This window comes from Cupressus sempervirens, chromosome 3 (genome assembly GCF_028749045.1).
Source record: "Cupressus sempervirens isolate cs-2001-9-10 chromosome 3, ASM2874904v1, whole genome shotgun sequence".
Classification (NCBI taxonomy): domain Eukaryota; kingdom Viridiplantae; phylum Streptophyta; class Pinopsida; order Cupressales; family Cupressaceae; genus Cupressus; species Cupressus sempervirens.
In genome coordinates this window covers 286,723,594-286,735,210 of record NC_143120.1, presented here as the reverse complement: position 1 = coordinate 286,735,210, position 11,617 = coordinate 286,723,594, and positions in this window count along the sequence as shown.

Below are 11,617 nucleotides of genomic sequence, written 5' to 3'. Positions count from 1 at the left end.
CTCCTCTCAAACTCCACTCCAAACTGCCTTCTACAATGCCAGGAATCTCCTTAAATAGACCCCGAAGGGTTAAGGACTAGGAATACATTCTAAAAAGTGCTAGTAGGCATCCACCGACCAAATAGAAGGCTCCAGAAGCTACGTTAGAATTCGGTGCAAATCTAGAAGAATCCAAAAACGGTAACCGAACTTTCGGGAGGCATAACTTTTGAACCGTAGCTCTGATTGACGAACCGTTTACATTTTCGAAAAGCTCTCGAAGCGCTCTATAGCCCTATGGACCAGCTTCGCTCGTCCCCCATTTTTTGGCCCTTTTCGAGGTCATTTAATGCCCCTAAACTAACTTTGAAGCATTCTTAGGAGGTCTCCAAAACCCAAAAAACTGCAATAACTTTCAAACCGTGGGGCCTTTTGACCTGATTCTCTTTCTGGAATGCTCTAAATCACAATTACATTCATCTGGCCAATTCACACCTTCTAGTTTACCAAAATGATGGCCCAATTACATACTCCTATTTTTTCAAGATTTACTAACACAGTGATAGTGGAACTGTGAGAGTTGGAACCTTTATTTGACCCAAATGGGTGTGCAAAAATGAAAACACATGAAACGGAAACTAAGTCTAAGTACATTTTTTTGGGTGACACAGGATTACCCTTATACCTCTGGATGCTCCTGCATCAATTATGATGAGCGAGCTTGGCCACATCATCCCCAACGCGTCTTCTTCACATCTTTAACTTTGGCTTCTCAGAATAAAAACTCTGTTAGAAGATATAACAAGTTTACCAGAACATGCCTCTGTAAACTCTATCTCAAAACAGTCTCCACCAGAACTTGCATAACTTCTTCCAAACTTAATATCTTATGCTTCCAAGGTTACCATCATATACTAGACACATAGTATAATCTCCCTTTAACTTCTCTTAGTGAAAGTTCTCAACTGTCTATCCATACCAACTTGATTTTTCCGTTATTCTTCTCTTAGATACCACAAAAAATTGCTATGTTGACACCAATGACAAACACAGTCATGAATGTAACATATCATCATGATAATAATCTAATCATGTTTCTACAATACTCCCCCATAGGAATATCATCAGTTTCATGCTTCCAACAATGCCTTGACCCTCTTTTGGTTTTATGCGGTTTTGGGTTTTTCGGTGGATGTCTAACTTAGTCAATTTTAAGGCAGTGTTTCCTTTGTCTGAAAACTCTTTATGTTTAAATAGTTTTTCTTATGGTTATCTTAGTAGGATGCCTAGCTATTCTTATTTTTTTGGTGCTATGTTTTTGGCGTGTTAAGTTGGGGTAGGGGTTGTTTTTGTTGGGTTGGTAATCCACGAGTAGTCGGCTAGCTTGACTTTTTGTAACAGTCAACCCCCTTGTTTTGGCTGCTTAATATTTTAAAAACAAAGGAAATCATAAAAATAGATTGGAGAAGACTTGAAACCACCGACCCATAAGGGTCTACTAGAAACAAAGACATATCCCTCCAAAAGTAACATTAGAAAAAAGTAGAATTAGACAATTTGAAGGCAAAGACAAAGATAAAGGGGAGACCAAAGGGAAACTTAATAATAGAGATAAACCAACTTCAAAATTGGCATATAGGTAAAAGACAAATAAAGGGGTTTAGAAAGGAGAGATTAATTAAAATGAAAGAGTTACGAATATAAGTGATTTCAGGAGAATAAATTAAGTGACCATGACTCACCAATGTATAAAGAAGTTTTAATAGGTTTAATAATTATGAGCAAAGATTAATAAGGAAATAGAAAATACATCAGATAAATTTATTTTTAAAGACATAAGAACATGTATGTTCATAGAAGAAGACCTTGTATAAGAAGTCTTGAACACATCCATAAATTATCCCCCATATTAATTTGGGAGCTAGGAGTGAATTAAGATAAAATCCTATTAGAAGTCATCACACATATAAACATTCACATATCTGATGTGAAACACTTAGTAAAGGGAAATCTTCTCCCCAACATAGGAAGGGGATGAAGGCACCCAAGTTTCAGGTCTAGCTTCATCTTTTTATTATACAAAAACATATTGGAATTCTAAGGCCACATGTATTTTCAGTTTATGTGGCTAACCCAATGACACACTGCAGTGTAGAAGGAATCAACATATTCTATGAAGATGAGAGGAGGAAGTGGATTGGCATATTCTTAGAATCATTCAACATAAAAATCCCACTGTAAGACCTCATATTATTGCCAAGTGGACTCCTCATCATACATTCTTTCTTTTACAAAAGTTAAATACACACCCAAATATGGCTTTTTGTTTATTTAAATTCATCAAACTGTACTTTGGGTTATCTCACATTTTTCATTTCTACTCAACAATTATTTGTATTTTAATTCATATAGAGCCCCTTTTATTGGCGGGAGAATTGATCCTGAGACCATCTAATGTTTTTTATGCTTTGATATATGAAAATCTGAATACACCGTGAACAACCACTTTAGTTGAAGTAGTGATCGAGGCACACACGAAGTGAAGAATGTCCAAAAGTGCCTTGGAAATACTTAGTATGGTTGAGGTAGAAGGACATGTGCCCTCTATTTTTTTCTTTAATTTTCTTCTCAATGATTGACCATAATGAAATAATAAAAATAACATCAATTTGTACACCAAAATGAGGTATATGGATGCATTGCCTACTGTGTATACTTATACCATATTGATTGGAGCCTACTGTAAATTTGGTTGATTAGATGAAGAAGATCATGTTTTGATGAAGATGGAAGTTCTTGGAATCATTCCCAACATTTTCACTTATACTACCATTATCCATGAATATTATAAGATAGGTCAAACAGAAGTAGGCCTCAAGCTTCTAAAGGATTTGGAGAAGAAAGATGTTGTATTTAATTCTTGGAGTTACAATGTAGTTATTAATGGATTTTGCAAGCAAGATGAGGTAAATGATGCAAGGAGGATTTTTGAGGAAATGTGTACCAAAGGATTGGTTCCTAATGCTTATAACTATAGAAGTCTTATTAAAGAATGTTGCAAAAAAGTTGATCTTGTAACCACATGGAATCTCCATAGTCAAATGGTGGCTAGCAGTATAAAGCCAACCAATTTTACCTGTAGTTCTCTCCTATACTATCTTTGTAATATTGGGAGACTTGATAGGGTGCTAGATTTCTTTGAGGAACTTAAGTGTTCAAAATTTATCCTGGACTGGGTCATGTACAACATTATGATTGTTGGGTCTTGTAAACAAGGGAATATGGTTGAGGCACTAGTTTTTTTGGTAAAATGGTTGAGCAAAATTTGGTTCCATATATTGTTACTTATACCATCTTGATTCATGGGTACAACAGAAATGGTAATCTGGATCAGGCCTTAAATATTTTTAGGTTTGCTTGGCAAGAGTATATTGCCTGATATTTTTACTTACAATGCACTTATCAATGGACTCTGTAAGCAAAAAAATGTCAACAAAGCTCTTCAAGTTTTGGATAAAATGGTGGATCGAGGTATTGTACCTAATGCAGTTACTTGGACAACAAAGACTAATGCAGTGTGTAAAGACTACAAAGTACAACAGGCACATAGATTATTTAAAGAAATGTTAAAGAGTGGCCTACCTAAGAGCATTGATATTTTTAAGAGTTTGATTTGTGGACAATGCAAACAAGGGAATATTGGAGAGGCTCTTAAGTGTAATGTTCCTGACCTTCGGAGGCTAAGTGGATATGCCTGAAGCATAACTGTATGAAATGGATGATGTATGGCAACAAAGGGATTAATGTTCGTACGGTGGAAAAAGGAATATTGGCATAGTATAGTGATAGAGAATAGGGAAGAAAACAAGGCCATACAGTATTATCTTGATGGTTGTATGGTAGGGAAGGCACTTAAGGGACATATAATAAAAATGTCCAATACTGCAACTAGAACTTAAAGACCCAAATTCATCAGACAATGCCAAAAAATGAATGGAGATAGAACATATATATTCTTCAAATAATATATACCACAAGATGGTGCTCCAATTTGCCAGATTCGAGCGAAGTATTATAGGTGACAAAATAGAATGAGGGTTGAATCCCACTGAAATCAGAAAGCCAAGTAGGAAAGATCTTTCACTTCCGAAATGGCGAACAACAGAGAATCCCAACAGGAATTCATAGTACAAAGAAGTATAATCAAATCACATACCTAATGATTACCAACAAGCCGTGCTTAAATACTCGTCAAGAAAACTCGCTGAGGGTGTACAAAGATAGTTGAAAACAACACAAACTACAAAAATGAAAAAAAAAAATGGGTTCAAGATATATCAAATCAATCGACCCATTAACAATAGTTTGATTAAAGATTTATTTTATAACGAGGACATTACAGTCCTCCGTCCCAAATTTTTCTTGTCCTCAAGCAATTGCAATGCTAGATGTTGTAGAATGTGCTCACCCTCCCACATCATGTTGTCAAATGATAAGTGTTTCCAATGTACCAAATATTCTTTCACCATGCTATTCCATAGAGTCTTCTCACGTACTTTGATGATCTTAGTTGGTTCCAATATGAGCTTTCCTTCTTCATTGAGTGGTGGAAGGTCTGAAGCTACGGTGACATCCTATCCCACGACTTTGTTCAGGCATGAAACATGAAAAATATTATGAATAAAACTCCCCTCTAGAAGTTCTAGCTCATAGGTGACCTCATTGATGCGGCAAACTACACGATAAGGGCCATAAAATTATGGCTTCCATTTTTCTTTTCCCTTCTCCTTCAATGAGGATTGTCAGTATGGCTAGAGCCTAAGATTCAAGTTACCCACTTTGAAACTCCTTTGTATTTGGTGTCTATCAACGTACATTTTTTGTTGATTTTGTGCCCATTGTAAATTTTCCTTCAGGCATCTTAGGATGTCCTGACCCTCCTGAAGCTAGTTCCTTGCTCTTGGTGCATGACTATCACTAAGCACTATGTCAATGAATGAAAGGGGTTCGTACGCATATAACACTTTGAATGGTGTCATCCTAATGGACATGTGATACATGGTATTGTAACAATATTCCCCTACGTGTGTCCATTTGACCCATGCTTGTTGTTGTGCCAAAACATAGTTCCCAAGGTAACCTTCAAGCCACTTGTTCATAATATTCATTTGTCCGTCTATCTGAGGATGGTAACTAGTACTTGGTGACAATTTTGTCCCTGCCAACCAAAATAGTTTTGTCTAGAAGATACTGATAAATCACCCATCCCAATCATTGACAATGTTTTAGGGTAACCCATGCAATCGAAAGACTTCTCTAAAAAATAGATTAGCAACTTGTGTGGCCTAAAAATTTGAGGATATGGTGAAGAAATGTGTGTACTTTGTCAGTTTGTCAACCACTACGAAGATACAATCCTTTCCATTCACCTTGGGAAGTCTAGTTATGAAATTCATCGAGATACTTTCCCACTTTTGTTCTGGAATTGGCAAAAGTTGCAGTAACCTGATAGGTATAGTATGTTCAGATTTGTTCTGCTGGTAGATCGCACACTACAATACATCTCCTTTAAGACCTTTCCATGAAAACTTCTCCCTAAGATGTTTGTAAGTTTTGAGGAAGCCTGAGTGTCCTACCAAGGGGGAGTCGTGTACCTCCTTCAAGATTTTTTTCTTCAATTTGGATTCTAGTACTAAAAATATATGATTCTTATAGTAAATGATGACATCCACCACTTTGTACTGATCATCCTGGGTATTGCCATCCATTAGCTCATAGGAAAATGTGTTTTTGGAATATTCCACCAACAAATGTGCTTTTCAATCAATTGAAATCTGAGTTAGTAAGCATATGGCGGGTTTCTTGGACAAAGCATCTACAACCACATTGTTCTTTCCTTTTACATATTCAAAAACCTTGAACCTTGCTTACTCATTTTTGTTGCCTCTTGTTCAAGTTTCGTTGCTCTAGAAAATATCTCAAACTATTGTGATTAATATGAATGACAAACTTGGCACCCACCAGATACTCCCAGAACTTGGTTAGTGCATGTACGATGGTCAACATCTCTTTGTTGTAGATGGAATTTAAGCGTTCTGTTTGTGTAAGATTCTTGCTCTCATAGGCTATGGGGTGTCTATCTTGCATCAGTACTATGCCAATGCCTTCTCTGAATGCGTCGCACTCCATAATGAACGGTCGAGTGAAATCAAGTAAAGAAAGCATGGGACAAGTGCTCATTGCTTCCTTCAACTTATCAAAAGTGAGTTGTGCCTTTTCATTCCACTGGAAGAACGCATTTCTTGTTAGATCTATTAGTGGTGCACTGAGCCGAGAGAACCCCTTTACAAACCTCTAGTAATAACTGCATAGTCCAAAAAATTCTCGCAACTCCGTGACTGATTTTGGGGGAGGCAAATCAAGAATAGCCTGAATCTTCTCCTCATGAACTTCAATGCCATATTTACTGACATGTCACAGGTACAATAATTCTGTCATACCAAATTCACACTTGGATTGCTTGGCGAACAAAGACTATTCCTTCATGATCCTTAGGACTTCATCCAAATGCTTCGAGTGCTCTTCCCATGTCCTACTGTAAATAAGAATGTCATCAAAAAATACCAGTAAGTACTTACGCAATTGTTTGTTGAAGATGTTATTCATGCATGATTGGAATGTAGTAGGGGCATTTGTTAATCTAAATGGCATGACAGGAACTCATAATGTTCATAGTGACAGTGAAAGGTCATATTTTCCACGTCTTCTTCCCTCATACAGATCTGGTGGTATATGGAATAGAGATCTATTTTTGAAAAATAGACTACGCCATGTAATTCATCTAACAAATCATCTATCCTTGGAATGAGATATATATTCTTTATTACTTTTTTGTTCAATGCATGGTAGTCCACACACATGTGCATCGTCTAGTCCTTTTTGACCAATACCACAAATGACGTGAAGGGCCTAGAACTAGGATAGATCCATCCTTTCTCCAACAGTTCCTGAATCATCTTTTCGATCTCATCTTTGAATTTCTTGGGATGATAGTAGGGTGTGGTTATGACTAGCTTGGCTCCTGCTTCCAACTTGATAGTGTGTTCAAACCCTCGATGAGGCAGTATGCCAGGAGGAATGTCTATAAAAACTCTATCATGATCACTCAAAATATTTTTGGAGATCATCATCCTCAGAATGTGTCTGCTCCCCTTTTATAGGTTCTGCCAAGACAAAATAGTGTGCAACCCAAGCAACATCATCACACCAAAAAATTGCCTCCGTCTAATGTGCAGAGACTTCCTTCGGACCCTCATTTGCCATTCCACAAAGAACAACCTTCTTTCCATCAACAATAAAAGTGAAGTCCATCTACTTAAAGCTCTTTGTGTATTCATCAAGTGTCTCCATCCAATGTATGCCCAGAATAACCTCCATATCATCAAGGTCCACTATGAAGAAATCCTTGGTCATCATGTGATTCACCATTGTGATACTTAGCTGAGGAACAAAGTGTGTGTAGGGCAAAAGAGTCCCTCCGACAACCTTGACTTGATATCCTACGTACGTCTCCATAGGTAGACCTCTTTGTTTCACTAGTAATGAGTTTATGAAGTTAAGAGTAGCTTCGCTATCGAGCATCACCATAACCCTTTTTCCTTGAAGGGTTCCTAGTAAACGAAACACTGTGCACCTCAGGCTATTGGCTAAGGCAATATTTTCTCCATGCCATACCAATGTTAGAATTCTTTCTATACAGTTCAAACTAACTATTTTGGTATCCTCGTGGGGTTGGTTGTCTTTGGAGGGTATATCTTCCCGTTCATCTTCATCATCAGACATGACCTCAATGTAGTGGATCTTTCCTTTTCTGAGGCATCTATGCCCAGGTCCCCATGATACCTTGCAGTTGAAACATAGTTTCTTCCTTCAGAGCTCCTATCTAATAGCTTCATCCAATGACGACTTCCTCGGTGGAGGTTTATTATCTTTATCCCTCAGGAAGATCGATGATTTGGAGTGTGAGTAACCCTGAGAGGATGATGCCAACGATGATGCCATACTCTGTGCCTTCTTAATGGCCTTCAATAGGGTGACATGATTGAACCCTTTTATCCAACCTTTTAGTGGTTCTGTCAATCTGTCCATGAAGAGCACTATACGCCTTCTTTCAGAAATGTCCATGACCAAAACATAGAGTTTATGGAATTCCACAATGTACTGGTCAACCTATCCAGTTTGCCTCAGCTGTGCCAAATCTTTGAAATTGAGTTCCAGATCTTTACCATCAAATTTATCTATCAATCTCTTAGTGAATTCTGCATAGGTGTTTATTTGATCATGCCCCAATGTAATGGTGCCATGATGCCACTATTCATGCACAACTCCCTCCAAGTGTAATGCAACAAATTTAATTGCTTCTTCTTCTAGCATAGGATTAAGCTGGAAGTAAGTATCAAACTTCATTACCCACACTTGTGTAGATATGGATCTGGATCTGTCAAATGGAGACAAATTTACTTTACTCAAATTCCTCCTGAGATTATTGTTATTAAAATATCCTCTGTTTCTGCCTCTTGAATATCTCATTCTCAGATTTGCATACTCTTTATAGGATATATCTTCCTCCAAATTCACATTCTTCCATTATTCTCTCAGTTGTTCTTGCATTTCTTCAAAGGTTGATTGCTTCCCTTTGGTTGGTGCATCCGTCCGTGGGGGAAAATATGACATGGATGGTTAAGGGCATGTTGGATGAGGGTTTGCTTTACCCAACACCCAGTCCATGCTGTGACCATTTTTTTCTTAGGATATTTTTATTGTCTGCCAACTTCTTGGGAGTCTCTTCTACAAGGCGTTGAGTATCATTGATTTGTGCTTGATTCCTCGCAAGTTCTGTCAATAGTGCCACGAGTTCGGTAGCTGTAGGTTCTGGTTTGACAACCATTCTATCAATAGAATGGGTTCTTCTTCTCTTCCAATTATAAACTCTCATTCACTATCCACTGGCTGGAAGGATCAAAGCTCTGATACCATTGTAATGTTTCTGACTTGCGAAGGCCAAGTGGATACACCTGAAGTAGAATTGTATGAAATGGACGATGTATGGCGATGAAGGGATTGGTGTCTGTACAGTGGAAAAGGCATATTGGCACCATACGGTAACAGAGAATAGAGCTGAAAACAAGGTCGTATGGTATTACCTTGATGGTCATATGGTGGGGAAGGCACTTGAGGGCCATATGGTAGAAGGTATGCAAGGGTTGTATGGTAGGCACTTGATGGCCATACGGTGGAATGAGAGGGCAAGGGTAAGCTGTACACTAGGCCATACAATGTATGGGAGCAATTGTTTGACAGAGAGCAGATAGGTTGTACGATGGATGTAGGAGGAGAGTGAAGGCCCAATTTTTCGTACAGTGATGGACAAGTTTGTGCGCTAAGGAGGGTACAAAATTAAGATCCAACTATGAGATAGATGGTGTACAAAAAATGTCCAGTATTGCAACTAGAACTTAAAGACCCAAATTCATCAGACAATGCCAAAACATGAATGGAGATAGAACGTGTATATTCTTCAAATAATATTTTCCACAAGATGGTGCTCCAATTTTCCAGATCCGAGTGAAGTATTACAGGTGATAGAATAGGGTGAGGGTTGAATCCCACCGAAACCAGAAAGACAAGTAGGGAAGATCTTTCACTTCAGAAATGGCGAACAATAGAGAATCCCAACAAGAATTTGCAATACAGAGAAGTATAATCAAATTGCATACCTAATGACTACCAACAAGCCGTGTTTAGATACATGTTGGGAAAACTCTCTTAGGGTGTACAAAGATAACCAATGACAACACAAACTATGGAAAAAAAAAACAAAAATGGGTCCGAGATATATTAAATCAATCGGCCCATTAACAATAGTTTGATTAAAGATTTATTTTATAATGGTGACATTACATTAAGCTGCAACCCAAATTATTGGAGTTTGGTATGCTGTCAACAGTAGCATTATGTAGCTGCTAGGATTCACTAGTAATTATGTTCTTTTTTTTGTTAGTGTAGAGTTTATTATATAAGATCTTTTTCATCTTGTACTAGATGACTCATTTATTTGGGAGAAGGCATTTCAAATTCTACCAATTCAAATTTTGTCTTTATTGAGAATTTGAGACAATGGCATGAGACTTAATTTCTTACCAAATCATGATACAATGCAATGATTAGAAAATTCAACTAGTCTTTTCTTTCTCTATGAGTTACTCTTTCTCTATGAGTTACAACTCATATAAAATGTGTATATCATTGTGTTACTACTTTGTCAACAGTTCCTTGTTAGCAATGGGTTTTAATTAGTTGTACACAATTTGAGATCAACATTATTTATATGTGTGCCTTGAATACTATATTAATAATTTTGGGTTTTGTCTTGAGTCTGTCTTGTGTGCGTTTTGCATTGCCCTTATTTTCTTTCTAATAAATGCATGTTTCACAAATCTTGCACTACCTTGATTGAAGATTTGCAAATTCCTAGAGTTGTTGCCTTTGGAATCAATTGCCGACAAGTTTATGTTTTTGAATTTCTTGAGCTGAGATTCTTTGGTTTCTGCACAATGTAATCTTATTGAAATAAAATTTGAATTAATTATCAGCCAAGAAGTTTGTGTTTTGAGATTTGGTGATTCGTTTGCAGTTGTAACATTTTGAGGGAATTGAACTGCTACTTTATTTCTTTAACAAGGAGGATACTCAGCCCTTTGCAACTGACAACTGAATGGTTACATCCTTCATGTTTGTGCAAGCTTTACAACTCCCAAAAGCTGTTGCCATGGAATCAATTGCCCACAAGTTTATGTTTTTGGAGTTTTTGAGTTTCTCTACCTTCTGGACAATGTAATCTTAATGAAATTCTTGAATTGATTATTGCAATCCTATACTCTAGATTTGCATTGATTGAGTTTTATTTTTTGTTATAATTTGTAATCATTGACAATGCCAAGAAACTACAAGTGACAAACATTTATTAGCACCCCTAAATATACTCCTTCTAATCGACCTCCATTTATGAGTTTGATAAAACCAAATTTGACCTATATAATCATTTTCAAATGATATCATTTTTCAGTTTTCCTCTGTTATATCGATTTGATCGTACTATACTAAGAATTTGCAGTTCAATTGATCTCATTCTTCCAATTCCATTGTCAATTGATCTATAGTTGTAACAATCTATTTCCATTATCTAAAATTGTATCAAGTTGTAAAGTGTTTGATGAAAACAATATAGTCATATATTATTCAAAATTTTCTATCTACAATGATTTAGATAAAATATTCATATATTATTTCTTGTTTCCAATTATTGAAGAATGAGACTTGAGAGGTGAAATTTATTTACTTATTGTTGTATTATCTTATGCCAAATGGCTCAAATTAGAAGGAACATTTGACATGGTGCTTTATAGTGTCTTGGCACATTTTCAATCACTTGTGCATTATGATTTTACACATCTTGGTTCCAATATTTCCTCTCAATTTTCTATAAAAAGATCAGAGTATTTATTCACATAAAAAATAAAATAAAAATATAGGGGAGAGGGACCACTAGTGGTGAGGGCTAATTTCATCATCATGTAAT